General features: G+C 34.3%; 1 protein-coding gene across 14 annotated transcripts in view; it reads right to left on the bottom strand.

Moving 5' to 3' along the window:
• Positions 1 to 23,102, bottom strand: part of RFX3 (regulatory factor X3) — a 311,425-nt gene that overhangs the window by 201,470 nt on the left and 86,853 nt on the right. Inside the window, exon 1 of one of the 14 annotated variants that reach the window (XM_050762012.1) lies at positions 17,798 to 23,097. The exons of the other annotated variants lie outside the window; for them this stretch is intronic. The gene's annotated coding sequence lies outside the window, so the exon portion shown is untranslated. Of the gene's footprint in view, positions 1 to 17,797; positions 23,098 to 23,102 lie in introns of those variants that run through there. 14 annotated transcript variants of the gene reach the window in all.

Genomic DNA, 23,102 nt, shown 5'->3' with positions numbered 1-23,102 from the left:
TATAACTAGCTTTGAATGACCAGAAAAAAACTGCAAATTTCTTACTTTTAAAAATTATTGATGCTGGCAATTCTACTGGTAAATTCATTTTTCTTCCAAACTGAATATTAACAAAGCTACCACCAATGTTGAAAATTTGTTTATTATTTAATGTGAGCTGAATAAAAGTCAATAACTATAGAGAATAGGGTAACTTCAGAAAATAAGATTCTAATATGTTTTATATTGAGTCTAAAAAATCACACTTCTTTAACTGGTTAAAGCACAGGCTTTACATATAGAAAATTTTCTCAATTTAACAGGAAAAACCCAAAAACCTCTCTCCTTGAGAAATACACAGAAATTTTTACAAAATTGTCATTTTATAGCAAGACTGAATTTTTTTTCAGTTACAACCTATTCTCCTAAGGATACTAGTCCCAGCTTTTAATCCAATTTCCCAAACAGAAACAATGGCATCTTCCTAAGAGAATATTAAAATACTTGTTAAAGCACAAGGTAATGTATACCAAGTAGAACTCTTTCAGTGCATTCAATTTACTTAGTAAATTGTTTTGTGAAATACTATAAGACTTAATAAACAATTCATAATCTAGGTAATTTATGTTCTTTCTCAAGGATACACAATCAAATTATTTTTATATGGGAGTTTAATATTTTAGGAACATCATACTATAGCTTATGATTTGTTTAAGTTGCTAAGAAGTGAACACTTTTATTTTTAAGTGGCCCACCTTTAGTATTTAGATTATGCTCTTTTTCATGTTTCAGTTTAACTTTACGAGACAAAAAAAGAACCTCAATAAAGAAAAATATCTAAAACTACTGCAGATCCTAGACACAGTTTCTTTAAAGAATTCATCCCTGTTTATTTCTCCTTGCTCTGAAGACACGGAACAAATGCTTCCTGAATGTGAAATTTACCCTAACAGTTCATTGCTTTAACACCTTTTGAGTAGAGGCAGTTGGAGCAAATATAAGCTAAGTTCTGCAGTGTAGCAGTTCTCTTGACAATTCTTAGTAAGGTTGCAAGTGAAAAACCTTTATGCTTTTTTGAATAACATCCCAGTGTGGGAGGATGAATACTAAGTAATAAACCAGGAAAAGAAAAAAATTGTACTCTCCACCTAGATAACATGAAGAATGGTAAGGCTAGTGTTTGGTACTTGCAAATTCTCCCAATAAATCTATAAATCAAGATCCCAACAAATCAAGATTGTCTTCTTTCATCTTTACCTCCTCTGTTACATCCAATTAAAAATTTTAAAAGCTGCTATTTATTGAACACCTACCACATATCTGCTACTAAACTTAATACTTTAATTTTCACAATAACTTTGTGTGAAAATTATGTGTGTGTTGGTTGCGTACTTTATTGAAATGGGACACTGAGCTTCAGAAAGATCAAATATTTTTCTTAAGAGCTCAGCATTGGCAAGACAAAACCAGGACACACATGAAACTACATCTGACTGTAAAGGCTATGCTCCTGCCATATTCCAGTCTGCTTAAAATACCTGTAATGTTTTCTGTATTTCCAAGCTAAAAGAAACAAAATTTGCATTTCATATTTGAAATATTCAAGTTATGAGAATGTCAATCTTGAGTAAAATCATTATCTTGCAAAATCAGTGAGAAATTAAAAACACTACAGAGTTAGTTAGCTTTCATTGTTCATACTAGTTGAAAGACCCAAAGACGTATTTGCTGCCTTACCAAAAGAGCACATTGCAGTAGATACCACTATATATATAAAGAGTTGGGATCTTGCTCTGTTGCCCAACCTGGAGTGCAGTGGTGCAATCATGACTCATTGCAGCCTCGAACCCTTGGGCTCAAGCAATCCTCTTGTCTCAGTCTCTCAAAGTGCAGAGATTACAGGCATGAGCCACCACGGCTAGTCAACCAGTACCATTCTCCACCATGCCTGGCCAATGACTAGCATTTTTAATATACACAATAATAGTTCCAGATCTATTTAAGAATAAAACTAACAAGACCTACATCCACTATAAATTCAATAAAATATTCCATTACTGAAGGCAGGTCACTGTTGTTAGATGCTGGGAAAGATCCCAAGATGAGGAAAGCATTAACTTCCTTGGCTATCTCCTCTTTCTTCTCTCCTCAATAAGGACTAGTCCCCTAAGATACATCCTTTGCCTCTTCTGTTCCTCTCTGTACACACTCTCCCTGAAATATTATTTTGCAACTTCAACTTTCACTTGCATATCATGATGACTTTCTAATCTCTTGCTCCAAATCCTTCTCATTTACCTAAATTCTAATTCTATAATATGAACTGCCTAATTGCAAATGCAACACAATGAGATCCAAGATTATATTCCCTCTCACATCACATCAGTGCTGACCCCTCAATCTCTCTATCAATTCCTAGAAGACAGCAGGCAACGTTCCTGAATGTCCCCGCCACTAGCCTTCCTGAAGCTTTATTCACTACCTAGATCTCTTCAAACTCTGAACCTATTTGGTTTAATTATCATACCCGCTCATAATAACTTCAGTTATATTAATCATTGCTTCTCTAACATGTGCACAAAATGTTTCAAGGTGTAAAGGACTGGTTAAAGTCTGCAGAGATAATTTACTGTGTAAGTAAAATAAGAGCACTTACTTGGGAGTCAGCCAATTACTTCCAGAATCTTTACATGACAAGTATATTTGAAGTCCTGCCAAGCAATTTAACTAGGTGCTTTATAAATACTATCCCATTTAGACAACCAAGATAGAAATCAAGTGTTGTATGAGCACATGGGACAACAGCCCTATAAGGTGATTATTCTCCATATTTTAGCATGAACATTATACTGGTTAATTAACTAGTCCAAGATCACATATCTAGCAAGCAAGAGTTACTAGAGTTCAAATTCAGGTGTAACTGACTTAAAGACCAGTATTCATTATATTATGCTATGTTGGGCCTGTTTCTGCCATTTACTAAAGCCACTTTAACCTGAGCCTCAGTGTTCTCATCCAGAAAAAGAAAGGATGTTATCAGTATCCTTATTAGGGGGAAAAAAAGGCAATAGAAGGGCATCTGAAATGAGGAATTCTCAAAGCTCCTATATGTGCACCCAGTATGATTCCAGTATGGTCCTTTATCCCATTGTCCCAGGTGCTGTTGAGAATCACTGGCTTTTCTTACACTATACATGAAGTGACGCATTATTTGAAGGTACACTGTGATAAGTTAAAGCAGCATACATTAAACCATATAGTAACCACTGAAAGAGTAAAACATAAATAAGTAGAGCAATAAGCCAATTAACAACATAAAATGGAATCATAGAAATTATTCAATTAATCCAAGAGAAGGAAAGAAAAAAGGAAAAAAGGAACCAAAGAATAGACAGAACAACAAATAAATGGCAACACAGCAGATTTAAACCCAACCATATCAATAATCACATTAAATAAAATTCAAAGACACCAATGAAGACACAGAGATTGTCAAACCATATAAAAAACAAAGACAAACTAAATGCTGTTTACAAGAAATGCACTTTAAATATGACACAGATTAAAATCAAAATTATGTAAATATATATAATGCTATATTAATGTCAAAGGAAATTTCAAAACAGGAAATATTACCAGGAATAAGAGGAGTCATTTCATAATGATAAAGGAGTCTATTCATCAAGAGAATATAACAATCCTAAATGTTTATGTACCTATTGTCAGAACTCCAATATACATAAAACAAAACCTAGTTGATCTGAAAAAGAAATAATAAAATGCAGTATTATTGATGGATACTTTATACCCTTCTTTTAATACTGACATAACAAGTAGTAAAGATATAAAAAATTTGAACAGCATCTATCAATTTGTACAAACTGACATTTATAGAACATTCCACCCAGAAACAACAGAATTTATACCCTTCTCAAGTACATACAAAACATTTAAGAAGACAGACCATACCTGACCACAAAACAAATCTCAATGAATTTTAAAGGATTCAAATCTTACAAAGTAAGTTGTATGATCTCAAAAGAATTAAGTTAAAAATCAATAACAAAAATATAAAGCAAATCAAATATTTGGAAACTGAATAATACATTTCTAACTAACCCATGGGTCAAAGAATTAAGAGAGAAAGTATTTTGAACTGAATGAAAATGAAAACATATTATCATCTGTGAGATGCAGAACCCCCTCAATAAATTTGGGTGAAGAACAAAAGAAAAAGAATTAAATGACTAAACAAATCAACAGTTTTACAAGTGAACAATTTCAGGAATTAAGATTAAAGGAAAGGGGATCATAAATTCATAAAATATTAGAACAGGAAGAATTCTAGAAATCCTTCTAAAATTTGTAAACTCACAAAATTCACATAGAAAACAGGAAGAACATATGATTTGCTTAATAGGGTTTATAATAGCAAGTATTTTTTAATAAGCAGTCTTTACCAGTAGTGACATTATATAAATATCTGAGTTCTTTAAATGACTATTTTCACCTAATAAAAGCAGATACCGATTCTACAAAATAGATGTGCATATTTGTTGGCCTTAATCTGAGTAATGTGAGCATTTTGTGCTTTATCTGTATGTTTTCTATATTTCACAAAACACAATGAATAAGAATGCTGAATTCTCTATCCACATTGCCTAAATTCATACTGTGGCTTTACCACAGTTGAGTAGCCATGATATTGGTCAAGTTACTTAAGTAGCAATGCCTTAGTATTCTCAACTGTAAAATAAGAATAAACTATAAAATGAGTATAAATAGTTCTTACCTTCTTACAGTGATAATAAAGATTCAACAAGTTACTGCCTTCTGTGGGCTTACAACAGTGCCTGGTAAGAGCTCAATAAATGTTAACCATTATTACATAGCATAGCATTGATTTATAAATACTTGAAGCTTTTTTTTTTTTTTTTTTTTTTTTTTTTGGAGACGGAGTCTTGCTCTGTCACCCAGGCTGAAATACAGTGGCACGATTTCGGCTCACTGCAACCTCCGTCTCCTGGGTTCAAGCAATTCTCCTACCTCAGCCTCCCAAGTAGCTAGGATTACAGGCCCCTGCCACCATGCCCAGCTAATTTTCGCATTTTTAGTAGAGATGGGGTGTCACCAAGTTGGCCAGGCTGGTCTCAAACTCCTGACTTCAGGCAATCCGTCTGCCTTGGCCTCCCAAAGTACTGGGATTACAGGCGTGAGCCACTGTGCCCAGCCAAATACTTGAAGCTTATTAATCAAAACACTGATTTGAATTTTTTAAATTAGGTAACATCAATTAAAATAGGACATCATCATAGAAAAATAAGTTGCTTAGAATTCATATTTTTAATAAGACAAGTTATTCAAGTTATTTGAATGCCAATGTTAAAACAAAGCTGGAACAATCTCTTTTCAAAGCAAGAGAGATGATCCAATGGGAAATTATGTATTACATGGAGTATTTTTGGATTAACCAATACATTTAATAATATCACGAGATGATACAAAAGTTACCTATTAATATTGTCCTGCTGCCTTCAACTATTTCTTATTATGTGCTCCATTCAACCAAAATTTATAGATTCAAATACTTTAATTTTGAAGGTTAAAATATTTATTTATGAATTTGTTTTAAATGGCTAAAAGGCAACATTCAGCCTTTTAGCAATGGAACAATTTCCATTTGGTTAAAATAAATAAATAAATAAATGTGGAACACATTTCACATTTTTTTATTTTGTGCAAATTCGATGCTTTCAACACTGCATACATTACTAAAAGCATAAAAATAGATGCTGTACTATCAAATTGTAAAGAATACCAAATTGATATAATTATACTTTATAATTTCTTCCAAGTATCAAAAGGACAAGTTTTTGTTTTTTCTTTAATTAAAATAATCTCATGGGTCTCTTATATGTTTGAGAGAATAAGATAAAACAAGTATATTTTTTACTAAATATCTTAAAAATATCATATTTTAATAAAAACTGCTATTTGTAATCCATGCTGTGTCTTTTTGACACTGAGGCAAACCCTTCTTACCTGGGCCAAATGAGCATGCACCTGAATCAATATGGTAAAAATACCAAATAAGTCTGTAAAGTATCAACTTATCCTGTTGTACTCTTTTGAGAACTAAGTGCATTATTAAATTTACTGTACCTTTAACAACCTGCCGTTGCCCCTTGGTATCTGCAGGGTATTGCTTCCAGGACTCCCTAAGGATAAAAGGATCCATGGATGCTCTAGTCCCTTATATAAAATTCTGTAGTGTAAATTCTATGTAATAGTTGTTATACTGTATTTTCATTTTTTTATTAATTATGTTGGTACATATGTATGGGGTACATATGAAATTTTGTTATACGTAGAATATTTAATACTTTTTAAATTGTTTTTATACTCAAATATTTTCAATCCATAATTGGTTGAATCTGCAGATGCAGAACTTGCTCACAGAGGGCAAACTGTAAAATTCCAACTACAACCTCTGCATTTGTAAAATCAATCACCTTTTTCTTCTCCTCCTACCACACTCAAAATTATAAGGAAGTTTGTCATCATGGTACATGAAGGCAGTGAGGAAGACTAGGTAAATGCGGCAGAAATGGGGCCCACAGCACCACTTGTTCCTCAGAACCACCTCCCAGCCTCCATCCATCCTTCAATTAGCCAGCAGTAGATTAAAGCTCTCACCATGTGTGCTGCCTTCTTCCAGATTTTTGCAATGAAGCACAATAATCAGCAGCTTTCACCACTTGGGAGAATGATCAAGGCCAGGAAAACACTCATACACAGGTTGAATACTAACAGGACAGTCTATGGTTCATGAAACCAAATGCCTCTACACAGAGGACAGCTGAAATGTGAACACAGAAGCCCAGAGCAACATAAGAAAGCTATCGTAGTTGCGAAGACCAACTGTGGTCATAAATATCATCACCATCAAATACTTAGCTACAGCTTTACTATTTACAAAACATTTTTACATACATTATTTTACTTGAACCCCGCAACAGCCCTTTTAAGAGGCAGTATAGATATTTTTATTAATACCTGTATTTTGCAGGTGAAGAAACTGAAAAGGGTTAAGAGACTTGTCTAAGGTCATTTTAAGTGAGCAGTAACTTGACTTCTATCTTCCCCCAAACTAACTGTAGATTTCAGAGTCTTTCAGCTGCAACACCATATCCCACATAGATAAAAGAGGAGTAAATTTTAAGAGGCAGGTTCCATAGCAAAGTCAGTAATTATTTCTATAAACCCCTGTATTCTTCCATAACTGCCTTTATTCATCAGTACTATTATTTCCTTTACTTCCTTACCTCCATTCATTCCTGGTTCTTTTCTTCAGATAATCCAAGATGTCAGAAACCATTTTGTCCATTTAAATCCCTTAGATCCTGATCTGCATAACCAAAGACATCCTTGGGTCAAATCTGAAACCAGTAAATATGGATCTTTCCCATCTGTAAAGTTCTGTGGCTACTACAGAAACTAGCCTAAGGAATAATGAAATCTGTGGACTCTCAGAGATAAATATTTCTACTATGTGCCAAAAACAAACAAACAAACAAAAAACAACCAGGAAAGCAATAAATAATCAACACAGTATCTCCTGAGGCTCTGGACTGACTATTTGCTACAGGATGGCCACATTCAGTGACTGAGCCAGAACAAACATTGAGAATAACTATTAAGCCACAATCAACAGCAAAATAAGACATTAATGAACCTCTAAAGAACTACCCAGATCATCATGTTAAAGGTTTACAGTATGTTCTGAACTCACAGCTTACAAAGTCTTGAGGAGCTAGTCAAAACCAAGTAGAGAAAGCTAACAAAAAAAAGGGAGAAGAAACCCCTATTGATTAAATGCAACTGTTAGGCAGCATTACTTATGAAGAGTGAATATCCTCCTTTCATCTAAAATTTAAAGTAAAATAAACTTTATTATAGAAAAAAGGAACACTTAAATCACCAAACATCCAATTCCATAGAAATAACCATGGTTAATATCTTCTACTCTATTTTGTAAAAATATACGACAGAAGGTGCGTGCATTTTTAAAGCAAATACTTTAGTCTTTATTGTTGTACAGAATAGCAGAAGATTAAAACTCTCAGCATTTCAAGTCCTTGACCTATATGAATTCATTTGCTCATCCCATTAACCTGATGACACCGGTAGTATTACTCTGTTTACAGACGGACAAATCAAAGCACGGAGCTGGTTTACTGTCTTTGTAGGTAGAGTTGCTGTGTGACACAGATCACATATGGAAAGTAAACCCTCATAGACTAATGCTGGCTTCCTCTCACATCACCTCTAATATATTTTCTTATCCTCTGCCCCTCTGGTCTTCCATTCCTAATGCAATGGTACCTAAGAGAGCCTATCACAAAATTACTCTAGCAGGCAATTTTATTCCAACAACAGTATGTACGGTTCTACTGACAGGAACTGATAGGAACTCTGAAGCCAGAGACTGTGCTCTTCTATATTCTCCCGGGGATCATGATAGTGTTGTAAGTGACTTTTCTTTAAAAAAAATAAATAAATAAAAGCTAAGGAGGCATTTGGATAAGGAGACCTGATTTCTTATTCAGAGTAGAAAAGATACCTAAAGGAAGGCAGGAGAAGCCCTAAAAATGACTAGTATGACAAGAGGCTGAAGAACAAAACTCAACCCATGGGATTTACCACAGGTGAAAACTCTAAATCTTCCTGGCACATATATACAATGAACATTATCCCACTCACCCAAAATGAAAAGTAGTCTTGTTTCAGCTCGGCAGGGCTGACTCCAGAGTCAACAATGGCTTTTTTCTACATTCCCAAACTGATCCTGAAACAAACTTGGGCTTTGTGTTGCTGTTGTTGGTAATGGTGGTGGTAATGGTGGAAGTTCACGTGTGTGTGTATTTTAAAAGAGAAGAGATGACCTAAAGTTAAACACAGAAACACTGTGGCTGTTCCACCCTGGCATGGGGTAGATCTGCCCAACCTTACAAGATTATTTTGAATTACTAGACAAAGCAAAGGAGAAACCCTTCTGCCTTATTAGAAGAAACTCTTTTCTACCTTTGATGCTACTGGGAATCAAAGATCTTTTAAGTGATTTACAGATCAAATTCAACAACTTGAATCATTCATTATGCCAGTTAAGAAGACTTCAAAATAAGTCAGACTTATTATTTTACAGTTTTGTCCAATTTAGCTACTGGCATGAATGGTAAATACTATACATTATGAAGTAAAAATATGGTATTCAAAAAATGGGCACTGACTGAACATCTGCACTATGTAAGATATCTGCTATATATAAGACACTGGGGTTCAGGAGGTTTTATAAAAATAAATGGATTCAAAAAGAGAAACGTATTTCAGAAATGTGATTTCTATATGATTACAGTAGGATTGCCTATCTGGATTATGACAATGGAGCTATATTTTTAAAAATAATAAAAAACCTCTATAAAAATAGTACTTTTGTCAAGAAAATAAAGATCTATGTGAAAACTGACAACCTCGGGAAGATAAAAGACAAAAAAGTTATTTCCTTATTGTTGAACTATCCTACAGTTTAGTCAGACCAAATACAGACTCCTGATGACTACAGGCTTCTTTCTTAATATTAATTTAACACTATCCAAACATATGGTGAGAATTCTATTCAACTTTAAAACAATGAGTAGATACAGAACAACTGGAGCTCTCTGTTAAGGAAGGAAATGTTTTCAAATGGTACAACCACTTCAGAAAGCACTTTGAAAGGTGCTTCTGAAGTCAAACATATAGTAACCATATGACCCAATGTTCCACTCCTAAGTATTGATCTAACAAAAATGAAAACATTTGTCTAAACAAAGACTTACAAAGATTCATAGAAACTATGTTCATAATAGCTAAAACTGAAAACCAAATATACCTCAAGAGGTGAACGGACAAACTGTAGTATGTTCATAAAATGCACTACTACTCTGGAATAAAAAGAACTATTCATATGCTATTCATACACATAGCACATGAGTGAGTCTCAACATTAGGCTAAGCAAAAGAGCCAGACACAAGTGTGCATAATGCATTTGTTAATCCAGTTATATGAAATTCTAGAAAACAGAAATCTCACCTAGAGAGACAGAAAGTAGATCAGTGTTTGCCTGGGGCTGGGGATGGGTACAAGGGAGCTTTGGGGAGTATAAAAATGTTCTACAACTTGATTATGGTGGTGGTTACATGGATATAAATTTTAAAAACTCAACTGAACATTTTTTAAAAGGGTATATTTCATTTTATGTATTATATATTTTCATATATGTATATATTTTAAGGTAATTTTTAAAAAGAACAAAATCTTAGAATACATTTAAAACAAGGAAAAAATATCCACACTATACTTATTGTACTGTTCAGATCATATTAAGGGAAAGAAAATTAACAGGAGGGTAAGCTGAATGGTGAGTATAGCTAGTAATACAGATACAGGTGGAACTAGGATCTATCTGATTGAATCAGAATAAATATCAGGACTTCTGTTAGAAATACTGAAAACAAATACTCTTTTTCCCAGGAGAGGTAAATATAGAACTAGTAAGTCTTAGAACCTATCAAAAGCCATAGCAGAACCATTTTATCAGAGCCATATCAGCCTATCAGTAGTAAAACGACTACTAAATGGCACACCAAGTAAATATGGAAATAATAAGCCTTAGGAGCTCCTAAAAGCCATATCAAGAGCATCACAATAAAGCAAACACCAGGAATCCAGAAGAAGGAAATGGAAGTCACTAAGCTGGTGGAACACTGCTGAAATAGCCCTATCTTTGGACTTTTGAGTTAATTAGCTAATGTATTTCATTTGTGGCTTAAATCCACTGGAGTCATTTTTTAGGCTTTTTTACTTTTTTTTTTTTTTATTATTTGCAACAAAAGTAAAGTAATGCAAAGGAAAATAGACTGGAATGAATAAGATGCCAGTAAGACTTTAAAACTGGTTTCAAAATTTATAGCTAAATCTGTAAAGTAATTCTGCTGTTGGATAATATAAGTTCCCATTCATTGAGCATCTTTTATTTGTCCTATGTGGATATTTCTCATAAGCACTTATTTTAAAACTTGTAAATATTTTTAGATTCATTTCAACTACCTGCTCTACATCAGCCCCAGACTTAATGGGTCTGGGCTATAATTCTTGAATTGGTGGAGCAAAAACAGGGATATGTTATCTCTAATCTCAATCTACCACAATCGAACAGAAGTTGGGTCGAGGTTCTGGATTTCAGGCGGTTAGCTCCAAAATGGTAAGGAAAATGTAGGCGCCCTCTTTTCTATGAAGTTTCTCACAATTTTTCTTGGACTTTTTTCCAGGTCCCAAATAAATCACAGCCCTGAGGATACAAACACAAAACTTATAAAAAAGAGATTTACAAAGTTGCCAGATGATAAAACTGCTAAAAGAAAAGGTTTTATTAAATGCAAAGACTCCCAGAATTAATGTGATTCATGATTTTAAATATTTCAGTTAAAAACTATAGAGAAAAAATCATAATTAAATACTGGTAAGGAAAGACTTAATTGGTCTCACTAACCACTTTGGAATTTTGAGAACCATTGCAGATTCCAGTTTATATTCCTCTGATAAAAAAATCTCTGAATAAAGAAGAAATAGGAGGCTGTCCCTGGTGAACTTCAGGTACAAAATCACTTGAATTTCATTTTGTCCAAATATCACTTCAACGAGAAAAAAAATTAAATACCCAGAGATGTCTGTGGAAAATCTTCAGCAGGACAATATCTTCCCAAATGTGTGGGAGGAAGAAAGATAAATAGCAACAGTAGAGTCACTCTAATTCCATAATTAACTCTCTTAATAATTAATAAAGAAATTATGTATTCAGTTTTTGTAATACAGAAATTGCAAATATAAGCTATGTTCATGCTCTGTAATTCCATAATTTCTCATCTATAATTGGTATATCTTTAAAATTATACATATATAATACATATAGATTGAATTCACATCCTGAGATTTTCTCACAAAAAGAATAATACTAGTCTCAACTTAAGATAAAAACTTCAGGTGGAGATGAGAGTTTAGGGCTTGTTTTAGAGAGTAATATGCCTTAATAAGAAATGATTTTTTGTTGGCCAGGCACAGTGGCTCATACCTGTAATCCCAGCACTTTGGGAAACCAAGGCAGGTAGATCACTTCAGCTCAGGAGTTCAAGACCAGCTTGGGCAACATGGCAAAACCCTGTCTCTACAAAAAAATTAAAAATTTTAAAAATTAGCCAGGCATGGTGGCCCACACCTGTGGTCCCAGCTACTTGCAAGGCTAAAGTGGGAAGATTGCTTAAGTCCAGGAGGCGGAGGTTGAGTGAGCCAAGATCACACACCACTTCCCACCAGCCTGGCAATACAATGAGACCCTGTCTCAAAAAAGAAAAGAAAATTTGTTTTGTTTAATGATTGCCTACTACGTGGCAAAAACAAACAAACTAGAAATGTGGTAGGGTAAAAGGGTCAAAGGCCTTGTGATCACAGGCAAATTTTATATATCTGTATGGTTATGAATTTCTCCAGTGAGCCTGCATTACTTTTATGATTTGAAAAACATTGTTTTTAGTTTTAAATAGACCCACACATTCAGCAAAACCTTATGATTCAACATTTTTAAATGTATAAAATAGCCCTGCCTTCCCTGTGCCATATCCTTCCCCATGTGAAAAAAGTTAGTGGCTTCTTCCTGAATAGTGTGGAACATATAGAACCCACTGAAATAACAATTAGATATTTCAGCAGTTTAATGTGGCACATTATAGTATATTCATACTGCTTGGGGTTTGCTGAACTTATTGGATGTATAAGTCAATGTATTCTTAATCAAAAATGGAAAATTTTCAACAATTATTTCTTAAATACTTTTCATGCCCCATTTTCATGCTCTTCACCTCTGTAACTGCAATTATACATATACTAGATCATAAGGTATTGCACCTTAGGTCCCTGAATCTCTGTTCATTTTTCTTCAATTTTTTTCTAAGTTAATCAGATTGAATAAATTTCACTGATATGCATCAAGTTGAATGCTATTTCTTAACAGCACGTTGGAGATGGTAAAGCCAATAAATTTTTGATTACAGTTATTGTTCTTTTCAGTTCTTGAATTTTCACTCAGCTTTTCATACACAGTAGAATTTATTAAAACAAAAACAAAAACAAAAAAACCCCACCATTCAATTATTTTGGAATAATGATCTTTTTTAAATATACAGAACTGGATTTACTTGTATTTTATTTACAACTTTAATACAATGTTTATGAACAATGTTTCTGTTTTTGCTTTTAAGCACAAAAGACAGTTTATTGGCTCATTTAACTGAAAAAGCCAGTCATAATTCCATCTATGTTTATAAATGAGTGATTGTTGAAGTTTTTGTTTAACTGACATATTCATGAGGTACACAGTGATGTTTTCATACATACAATGTATCAGGTCAGCATAATTAGCATATCCATCATCTCAAATATCTATCTTTTTTTTTTTTTTTTGTATTACAAACATTCAATACCCTTCTTCTGGCTATCTGAAACTATAAATAATTGATAACTATAGTCATCTTACAGTGGTATAGAACAAGGTTCGCAATCTCTCAACTGTCTGTGAAACCTACCCAGGTACCGGTCCATGTACTGTTAGGAACCAGACCACACAGTAGGAGGTGAGTAGCAGGTGAGCCAGTGAAGCTTCATCTGTATTTACAGTCACTCCCCATTGCTCACATTACCGCCTGAGCTCTGCCTCCTGTCAGAGTAGTGGCAGCATTCGATTCCCATAGGAGTGCAAACCCTGTTGTGAACTGCTCATGCGAGGGATCTAGGTTGCATGTCCTTATGAGAATCAAATGCCTAATCTGTCACTGCCTCCTGTCACCCCCAGATGGTACTGTCTACCTGGAGGGAAACAAACTCAGGGCTCCCACTGATTCTACATTATGATGAGTAGATAATTATTTCCTTATATATTACAATGTAATAATCATAGAAATAAAGCACACCATAAATGTAATGTATTTGAATCATTCCTCCACCCCCTAGTCCATGTTAAAACCGTCTTCCACAAAACTGGTCCCTGGTGCCAAAAAGGTTGGGGGCCACTGGTATAGAACACTAGTAGTTTCCATTTCTCTGCCAAGATTTCTAACCCATTTACTCATTAAGATCACAATTTGTTTGTTTAAGTCCTTTTGCTGGTATGCATACATGAGCCTTTGTCAGCTAAACGCAACTACTAGGCCATCTCAAGGTCTACTGCTATTAACTTTATTTTCTTTTGACTATTGGTCACATTTTTCCCTTTTCTTTTGCATGTGTAGTAACTTATTATATACTATACTATATAATCTATAATACAATATATAAATAAAATATATATAGTACTATATATATAGTATTATATAATAATAAAATGCAGAGAACCTGGATTCTGCTATGATCCTCTGAAGAATGATAATCTTTGTTCTCAGGCAGTATAATTACTGGCTAAACACTCTGAATTTGTTTATGTTTTGTTAGTATTAATTTGAGAAAATCCCAAGGTGTTTCTCAAGCTCCTCTCTTTTGGCAGAATTAAACGTCTATATGTCTTCCTGGTAGATTATGTTAAGATCTAGTTTTAAACATGAGGTGAGACATGTTAGGTTGGACATTCTTACTCTAGGATGTGGTCCTTACTAAGTTACGGCCTTTTTTTTTTTTCCTCAGCTGGATGCCTATGATGTGTTCTTGGGACACAGCTCCAATATCTACCTACGATCTCAGATCCATAGTAGGAAATCTCTGGTAAGCCCACAGTTTGACTTGCCATATGTACACTTCATCACTCAGTCAAGGACTTGAAGTGAACCCATATTCAGAATTCTGGATCCCCATTTCTGTGCAGCCTTCACCCTTCTGGTGCCCCACTCCAGATTCCAGCTGCTTTAACAGCCCTAAATTCTGGTCTCTGCCTTCTCAGCTCAGAGATGCCACTGTTTCTGCTTGGACTCCAAGTCCTTGTTACACAGTCAGGAAAATATCCCTACACAGAGACGCAGAGAAAATGTGGGGCTCTTTTTATGTATCTGCCTTCTGTCAATAATCACAGTCTTGCACTATTGTCCAACACGTGAAAAGTTGCCTCATATATTTTGTTCAGTTTTATCACAGTTTATGGCAGAAGAATTAATCCAGCATCAAGGTATTACATCAAGGCATTACATCAAGGGAAGTTGCAGAATCAAGATATTACATCAAGGCAAGTAGCAGAAGCTCTTGCACACATTCCTTTAAACTGTTGTTATTCTCTCTCACTCTTTCAATTTCTATTTCTCCTCTTTTTTCCCTATCTCCAACTTGTATAATTTATGAGCTTGAGTTGAATGAATAGGTAGTGCTAAATAATTTTGATAGAATATCTCAGAACTTTAAGATCTTGTAATGATGATGGAACACTTTGAAAGTATTACAATCAAGTTTTGTAGAGTTTCTGAAGTTAAGCAAAAATGTTTAAAATTTATTTTAAAAAGTCTTTCCTCCCACACTTTTCCTTTTTCATGAACAAGCGAATATCAGCAATACTCTGCTACCATGTTGTCCTTCATAAACCTTCCTTTGCTTATTTTTATTCAAGTCCAAATAAAAAGAATAGAAAATTCAGAAAATCTCAAGTGATCCAAATTCTCATTTCCCTATTTGTGAAGTTAGTCTGATCTCACTGCCACACAACCAATAGAACATAAAGGTCTTTCTAGCCATATTTAAAGACTGTGGAAACCTATCTGTCCCCAGACAAACTACAAGAGATTTAAATGACAAAGTAAACAAAAGAAAGTTTAAAAAATTTTTAAAACATTTACATGAAATGAATAGCTCCACAAATAACGCATATTTTTGCCAAGCATGAGTTTCTCAATTGTTCTAGATACTAGATATGCTCATTCAAACAAATGCTTAGAAATAGACAGGGTTAACTTACCCATTAGGCACAGTGCCAAGGACCCATAATACTCTCAAGGGCCCACAAAAAATGTTTTCATTTCTTTTAAACATTTCTTTTTAATTTTTAGTTATTCTTATGATTAAAAATTTAGGTCAAAGAAAATGTTTACTATATAATCTTAATATATGCCAATACTGTCGTAAAATATAATTGTGTGTTTGTGTCTGTGGAGATAGATATAAATTGACAACTATTTTCGGATTTTCTAGAAACCTCAGTTTCTCATAAAACCTGAACACTGTCTGATTGCAGGATGTGAAGCCCCAGGTATTTTTCCACTGGACTAGATAAGGCATTTTTTTCCCTCTACGTTCCTGGAGGTGCTAATCTCATCCTAACCCATGTCCCTCTTACATTCTGGCTTGCCTGAACTACACTGACTTGCAAAGTAGTTGGGCAGGTCGATAATTAGAAGATATTGGCTAGATGGTACTCTGGGTAGCTACATATCTCCATGCCCTCTTTTAATTTACTATATAACAGATATATCTTAGCAGCTGCTATACATCTGCTTTACATTTGCTTTAAACAATAGAAAGATGGACTTGATATCTCCCTATTTCAAAGCCCTCAATCTCTTTGAAGCAGCCCACAACGTAACAGGTTTCTGTCTAAGCACTGGCTTCCAACCCACAGCCCATTTGCAGAGCCAGGATAATAATCACATTGACAACTCTTAAAGTCTCAAACCTTAGTTGACTTAGGTTACCAGGTTCACTGAGGTTCCCAAGTTTTCTTAAATACTTATCAGTCATAGCTGTTCAAGCAAGTGATTTCTATATTCAAATTATTAGTTTCATAACAGAAGTACTCTTTGTATTCAGAGTGACCAACATAATTTTCAACAAGAGAAAAGGATATGTAAGAAAATAAAATGCTGTTTTCAAAGGCATTCAAAAGAAATCTTACATGTAAATCTAATACGCAGGATAATTAATAGCAGAGTGTTCTGGGTTAAAGCTTGGAATGAAAGATGGATAGCATGCTAGGCTCTAACCATCAATCTCCTTAAATCTCTTTGATTCAGTGAATTTTAATCAGCTTAATCAGAAGGCATAGATCCCAGTTAGTTCCAGCTCTACTACTGTTGTACTCACTGGCAAAACACTTTTGCTTTAATTTTAGTATCAGTTTCCTCAGAAATAAGACAGACATATAAACATTAAGTCTTAGCAATCTTCAAAATACCATTACCATCAAATGAACATTTGTGCCTCAAAGGCATTTGGTAAAAATTTTTTAGATAAATAAATTTATACTATTGTTGTTCTTTTATTTCATCACAATGACACCAATATTTTAAATTTCCTAGGTCTTTTCTCCACTTGCCATAATGGTATCCATCACAAAATCTGATTCACTCTTTTGAATTTTTAAATGTTTTATATATCAGACTTCAATGTAACGCTGACCCTTGAAGAACACAGCTTTAAACTGTGAAGGTCCACTTATATGTGGATTTTTTCCAAAAAATATATTGGAACATTTTTTAAAGATGTATAACAATTTGAAAAAAAATCACATAAAGAATGAGTACCCCAGAAATATCAAAAAATTAATTTGAAAGTATGTCATGAATGCATAAAATATATGCAGGTACTAGTCTATTTTCATTTACTTCCATAAAATATATATAAATCTATGATAAAAAGTTAAAATGTATCAAAACTTATGAACTTAGAATGCACATGGTACCATCTGCAGTCAAGAAGTGCAAACAAATGTAAAGATGCAGTATTAAACAATAGCTGCATAAAATTAACTGTAATACCTACCGTACAACTATAATAATTTTGTAGCCACCTTGTGTTGCTATTGTGGGTGAGCTCAAGTGCTGGGAGTATCACCCTATGATGCTAATCATCTCTGAGTGGGCAGTTCATCTCACTATGACACGGATGCTTCTATGACATGGGCACTAAAACACAGTGGAAGAAGGGTTGGTACTGTAAAGAAACATTTTTAAAGAAACGAAAAAGCAAAAAAATCAGATACAAATTACAGCATACAGTTGTCCCTTAGTATACATGGGGGATTGGTTCTAGGTTAGCGTGTAAGCTTACCAAATCCACGTATACCTAAATCAATATATACAAAATCTCTGAATACTCAAGTCCTGCAGTCAGCCCTGCAGAACCCAAGTATACAAAAAGGCAGCCCTCCATACATGTGGGTTTTGCATCCCAAATACTGTACTTTTTATCTGCATGTGGTTGAAAAAAATCCAAATATAAGTGAATCCCTGTAGCTCAAGCCCATGTCGTTCAAGAGTCAACTGTATTTCTGTCAAGTCACACAAAGTGTGCCTACCTCTGCTTCTACCTCCTCCACCTCTTCCACTTCCCCAAGACAGCATGACCAACCCCTACTCTTCCTCCTTCTCATCCTACTCAATGTTAAGATAACCAGGATGAAGACTTTTATGATTCTCTACTTCCACTGAATGAATAGTAAATACATTTTTTCTTCTTATGATTTTCTTAGTAGCATTTTCTTTTCTCTAGCTTACTGTAAGAATACAGTACATAATACAGATACATAGAAAATATGTGTTAATCAACTGTTTATGTTATTGGTAAGCCTATTAATAGTTACGTTCTGAGAGAGTCAAAAGTTATAGCTGGCTTCTGACTGTTTGGGTGGGGGTGTTGCCACCCCAAACCTCTACATTGTTCAAGGGTCAACTGTATTTCATTTGTATTGTAGATTACAGGCTGAAAATGTGTTAAACCAATGCTTTTCAGAACTTTTCAAACACTGCCTATTCCACAAAGCTTTTCACAATCAAATAAGTAAAAATATCTATCATGCTCTTTGTTCATGGACTAGAACAAAGGGTGGGACACTTACTCTGTAAAGGGCCAAGTAGTAAATATTTTAGGCTTTGTAGGCTAGAGCCGCTGTCACAACCACTCAAATGCCCCATTGCCTGTGAACGCAGTCATAGATAACATGTAAAGAAATGGGCATAGCTGTCCCAATAAAACATTATTTACAAAAATAGGCAGCCAGATGGATTTGGCACCAAGGCCATAGTCTGCCAAACCCTGCTCTAAAACAGTGTTTCTCAAGCTATACTGTTCATACTAATCATGTGAAATCTCAGTGGAGATTCTGATTCCGTACATCTGGGTGGGGCCTGAGATTCTGCATTTCTAACCATCTCATAGTTGACTGATGATGATACTATTCAAAGAATCATATTTCTGAGTAGCAAGGCTCTGATAAGCCCCATGAGAAGAGAGGTCCTACATAATTAGTAGTTATTTGCTATCTGGCCTGAGTGCCTAGAACAGTGTCTGACATGTAATAAAGCCACTCAATAAATATTTAAGAAATGAACAAATACACTTCTAATAGAATATCATGCTCTGCCTTATATCATTATTAAGTGTGTCATCCTTTATGAGGCTCATCCTTATGTTCACCTATTAGCATGTAAGCTTACCAAATCTAGCAATCTCTGTAACACGGCAGATTTTCTAATAAATGCTAATTGATTAAATCAGAGCTTTGGTCTATGTACACACTACAAAAAGCAGTTGTTGACAAATTCATCCCAAATTCTTCTACTGTGTTCCTCCACAATGATCATCTTGTATTTCCTTAAGCTTTCTACAGCCCTTGTACTTCAAGGTCGTTGTACATTCCACTTTCCTTGACAGGAACATCCTTCCCTAATCTTTCAAGTCTAAAGATAAATATCACCTCTTTAGAAAGCAGTGCAGTAAGTGTCCTTACCTTCTCCCCACCCTCCTTCTGCACTCCAAATGTAGTTCTCTAGCTCAGCCATGGGTGTCTTCTTTAAAGCACTTACCACATTTCACAATTACAACAGGGATATGTTTTAAGAAGTGCATCATTAGCAATTTCATCATGTTGTAAACATCATGGAGTGTTCTTACACAAACCTGGATGGTACAGCCTACTATACACCTAGGATACATGATATAGCCTATTGCTCCTAGGCTACAAACCTATTCAGCATGTTACCATACTGAATACTACCGGCAATGGAAACACAGTGGTAAGTACTTATGTATCTAAACATATCTAAACAAAAAAAGTACAGTAAAAATATGGTATAAGAGATTTTTTTAAAAAAGGTATATTTTAATTAGGCACTTACCAGAAATGGAGCCTATAGGACTAGAAGTCAGGTCTGGGTGAGTCAATGAGTGAGTGAAGGCCTAAGACATTACTGTACTCTACTACAGACTTTATAAACACTGTATACTTAGGCTACATTAAATTTATAAAAATAAATTTTCATTCTTTAGTAATAAATTAACACTGGCTTACTGTAACCTTTCTACTTTACAAACTTTTTAATTTTTTAACTCTGACTCTCGTGATAACACAGCTTAAACACAAATACCTTGCACAGCTCTACTAAAATATTTTCTTTATATCCTTATTCCATAATCTTTTTGTATATTTAATTTTTTTTCCTTTTAAAACTTTTTTTGTTAAAAATTAAGACACAAACATACACATTAACCTAGGCCTACATAGGTTCAGGATCATCAAGACATCACTAGGCTATAATAATTTTTCAGCTCCATTATAACCTTAGGGGACCACTGTCATATATGCAGTCCATCACTGACTGAAACATCATTATGCAGTTCATGACTATATTTTATTTACTCATATGGTGATTTTTAAAAATCCCATTTACTCTACTAGAATATAAGCTCAATACTGTATTTACCTTACTCACCACTGAATCCCTACCAATTAGCATAGTTCCTGACACATGTAAACACAAAATTATATTTACTGACTGAATGGATAATTACTCACATTCACAAAGAATTTATTTCGTTATCCTTATATTTAAGAAGTATCTGCATTATTTAAAAAAAAAAACAAAAAACAGTGCCTTTTATCTGAGTGGGACCACAGAAGCCAAATTTGCACTTCATGATGCTGCTCTCTCAACAATAACTAATTAGATCAAGAGGGAATATCTGCTCTGAGTTGGTCTACATTTTCTCTCGTGGTATTTTCGGGACTGGGACTGACACTCTGGTGTCTCTCTGCGGGTCACTTTAACTGATTAACTAAGTAGTAGTGGTAGGTAACTATATTTGGTCATGTACATCCTTGAAAGTGCTAAAAAGTAAATCTACAAAGTGTAAAGAAGGAAGAGACATGTAGATAGAAGCAAGCATAAAAGATGGGAAGAGTATTACCTATGTTCCTAACAGCTTTACCTATGGCAAATTCCAGTTCTTCATGAAGCCAAGATGTTCTTTGTGATTTCAGGAGTTATCCCAATATCCTTCTACATTTCCATTTTCAGATAGGCTGAAATGGGTTTCTGGTAATTACAACTGGTATTTTTCTAACTAAACATATGCAGTTTATAAAAGAACATAAAGAAGCAAAAACACAGCCCAGAAAGTGTGTCAAAATTGCAGAAGGGAAAAATGTTGAGTGATCATCAAATTTTCAATAACTAGAGTCTAGTAATCAAAGGTATGATTATAAAATGTTATATTTTTAGTGAAAAGATAAACACTATCAACAAATAAGAGTATGTCAAAACTAATATACTTTAAAATGAATAAATACTTCAATAATACCTCCAGCAAAACATTTGTCATCAATGGACACTTAGTTCCAAAATTATTCAAAATACTACCTGCGAGGTGGCTGGTCCTAAGTACATTTTTAAAAGTAAAAAATTAACAATCCTTTGCATGAACTAATTGAAATAAATACTTCTTTAACCCAAAAGAAACAGGAAAAGAGAGCAAAATGTTGTGCAATATTTGGGATAAAAATGAACTTGAGAAGAGAGAAAGGATAGGAAACGATCACACCCAACTACAATTCTATTATTCAGACATACAGGGAAGGAGATGTGACAAGCAAGAAGCCTGAGCCAATAAACTCCCTAAGAATCTCCTACAAGCCAATCACCTCAAAATGTCAATCAGTTCTGGTTACTCCTGCAGCCAACTATTCCTATTAATTTAAAAAAAAAAAAATTGCTAATTGAGTAATCCGTGTTTTTGTTAGGAAGTTGAAATGGAAATGACAAAATCCTAGCAGTTTTATTTTATAGCACAATTCAAAGTATACATTATTTTCCAAGAGCAAATGAAAATGTCAAAAACATTCTTGCTGTAGATATTTAGTTGTTTTCTGCCAAATTAATGAAAGGAAAATATTGCACTTTCAATTGGTTAATTACCATGAATCCTTCTGCAAAGGGCTCCTGCTTGCAGAATTAAGCCAGCTTTAGTTGGCACACTGCCCTAATATTCATGGAGACTAGACTATAGGCTCCACTGTACTCAAGAGACATTTTAGTTTTTGGCATCATTCATCAGCTTACAAATCATCAGTCCTAACTACTATAGACATTCAACTGTCTGAAATAAACAGGGCAGAAAGCACCTGCATTTAATGGGGATGTACCACATTCTGCTTCTTTGAAATTTTAAGAGCTAGACTTAGAATACAGAATGAACAAGAATACCCTGATTTATATACCTTCTAGAAACTAGAGCTGCTTTAACAAAAATCCTCTGGTAACAAAGCTACTCCAAGGAAATCCTCTAAGGCGGCGGCAACTTCACACAAGGGGGATCTTAGAGAAGTTATTTTTCTTCAGTACTAGGCCAGGGTTCATGGAGCTATTTCAGGTTTAGGTCTCTTAAGAGTCCGCACATAGACCTCGTTCCACCCTACTTCCTGGGATTTGAAGTTAAAAGGTGCTGATTTGCCTATTTCAAAACCTCATTAAATAACCATTGCAGTATTCAAGCCTAATCCTATCTCTCCTTTCACCCTTCTTCATGTGATTCACTTACCTGGAGAAACTGCAAGACCTGAATGCCCTCTCTCTATGTGAGATGGCATATTAAATATATTTCCTTAAAATTGGGTAGGGAAATGCTTCTCAACTTTTTGAAAAATATATTCTACCAACTCTTCTATATTTTAGAATGGGTAGAGAAAGAATGGGTAGAGAGGCAGAGATGAAAAAAACTATGTATATATTTTCTTTTTCCTTTCCCTAAATAAAATGGAAAAAAGAAGATCTTGAATAAAGATAGAAACATA

The sequence above is a fragment of the Macaca thibetana genome, chromosome 15 (assembly GCF_024542745.1).
Source record: "Macaca thibetana thibetana isolate TM-01 chromosome 15, ASM2454274v1, whole genome shotgun sequence".
NCBI lineage: Eukaryota > Metazoa > Chordata > Mammalia > Primates > Cercopithecidae > Macaca > Macaca thibetana.
The sequence above is the reverse complement of the archived record's forward strand: the minus strand, read 5'-3'. Positions and strand labels throughout refer to the sequence as shown.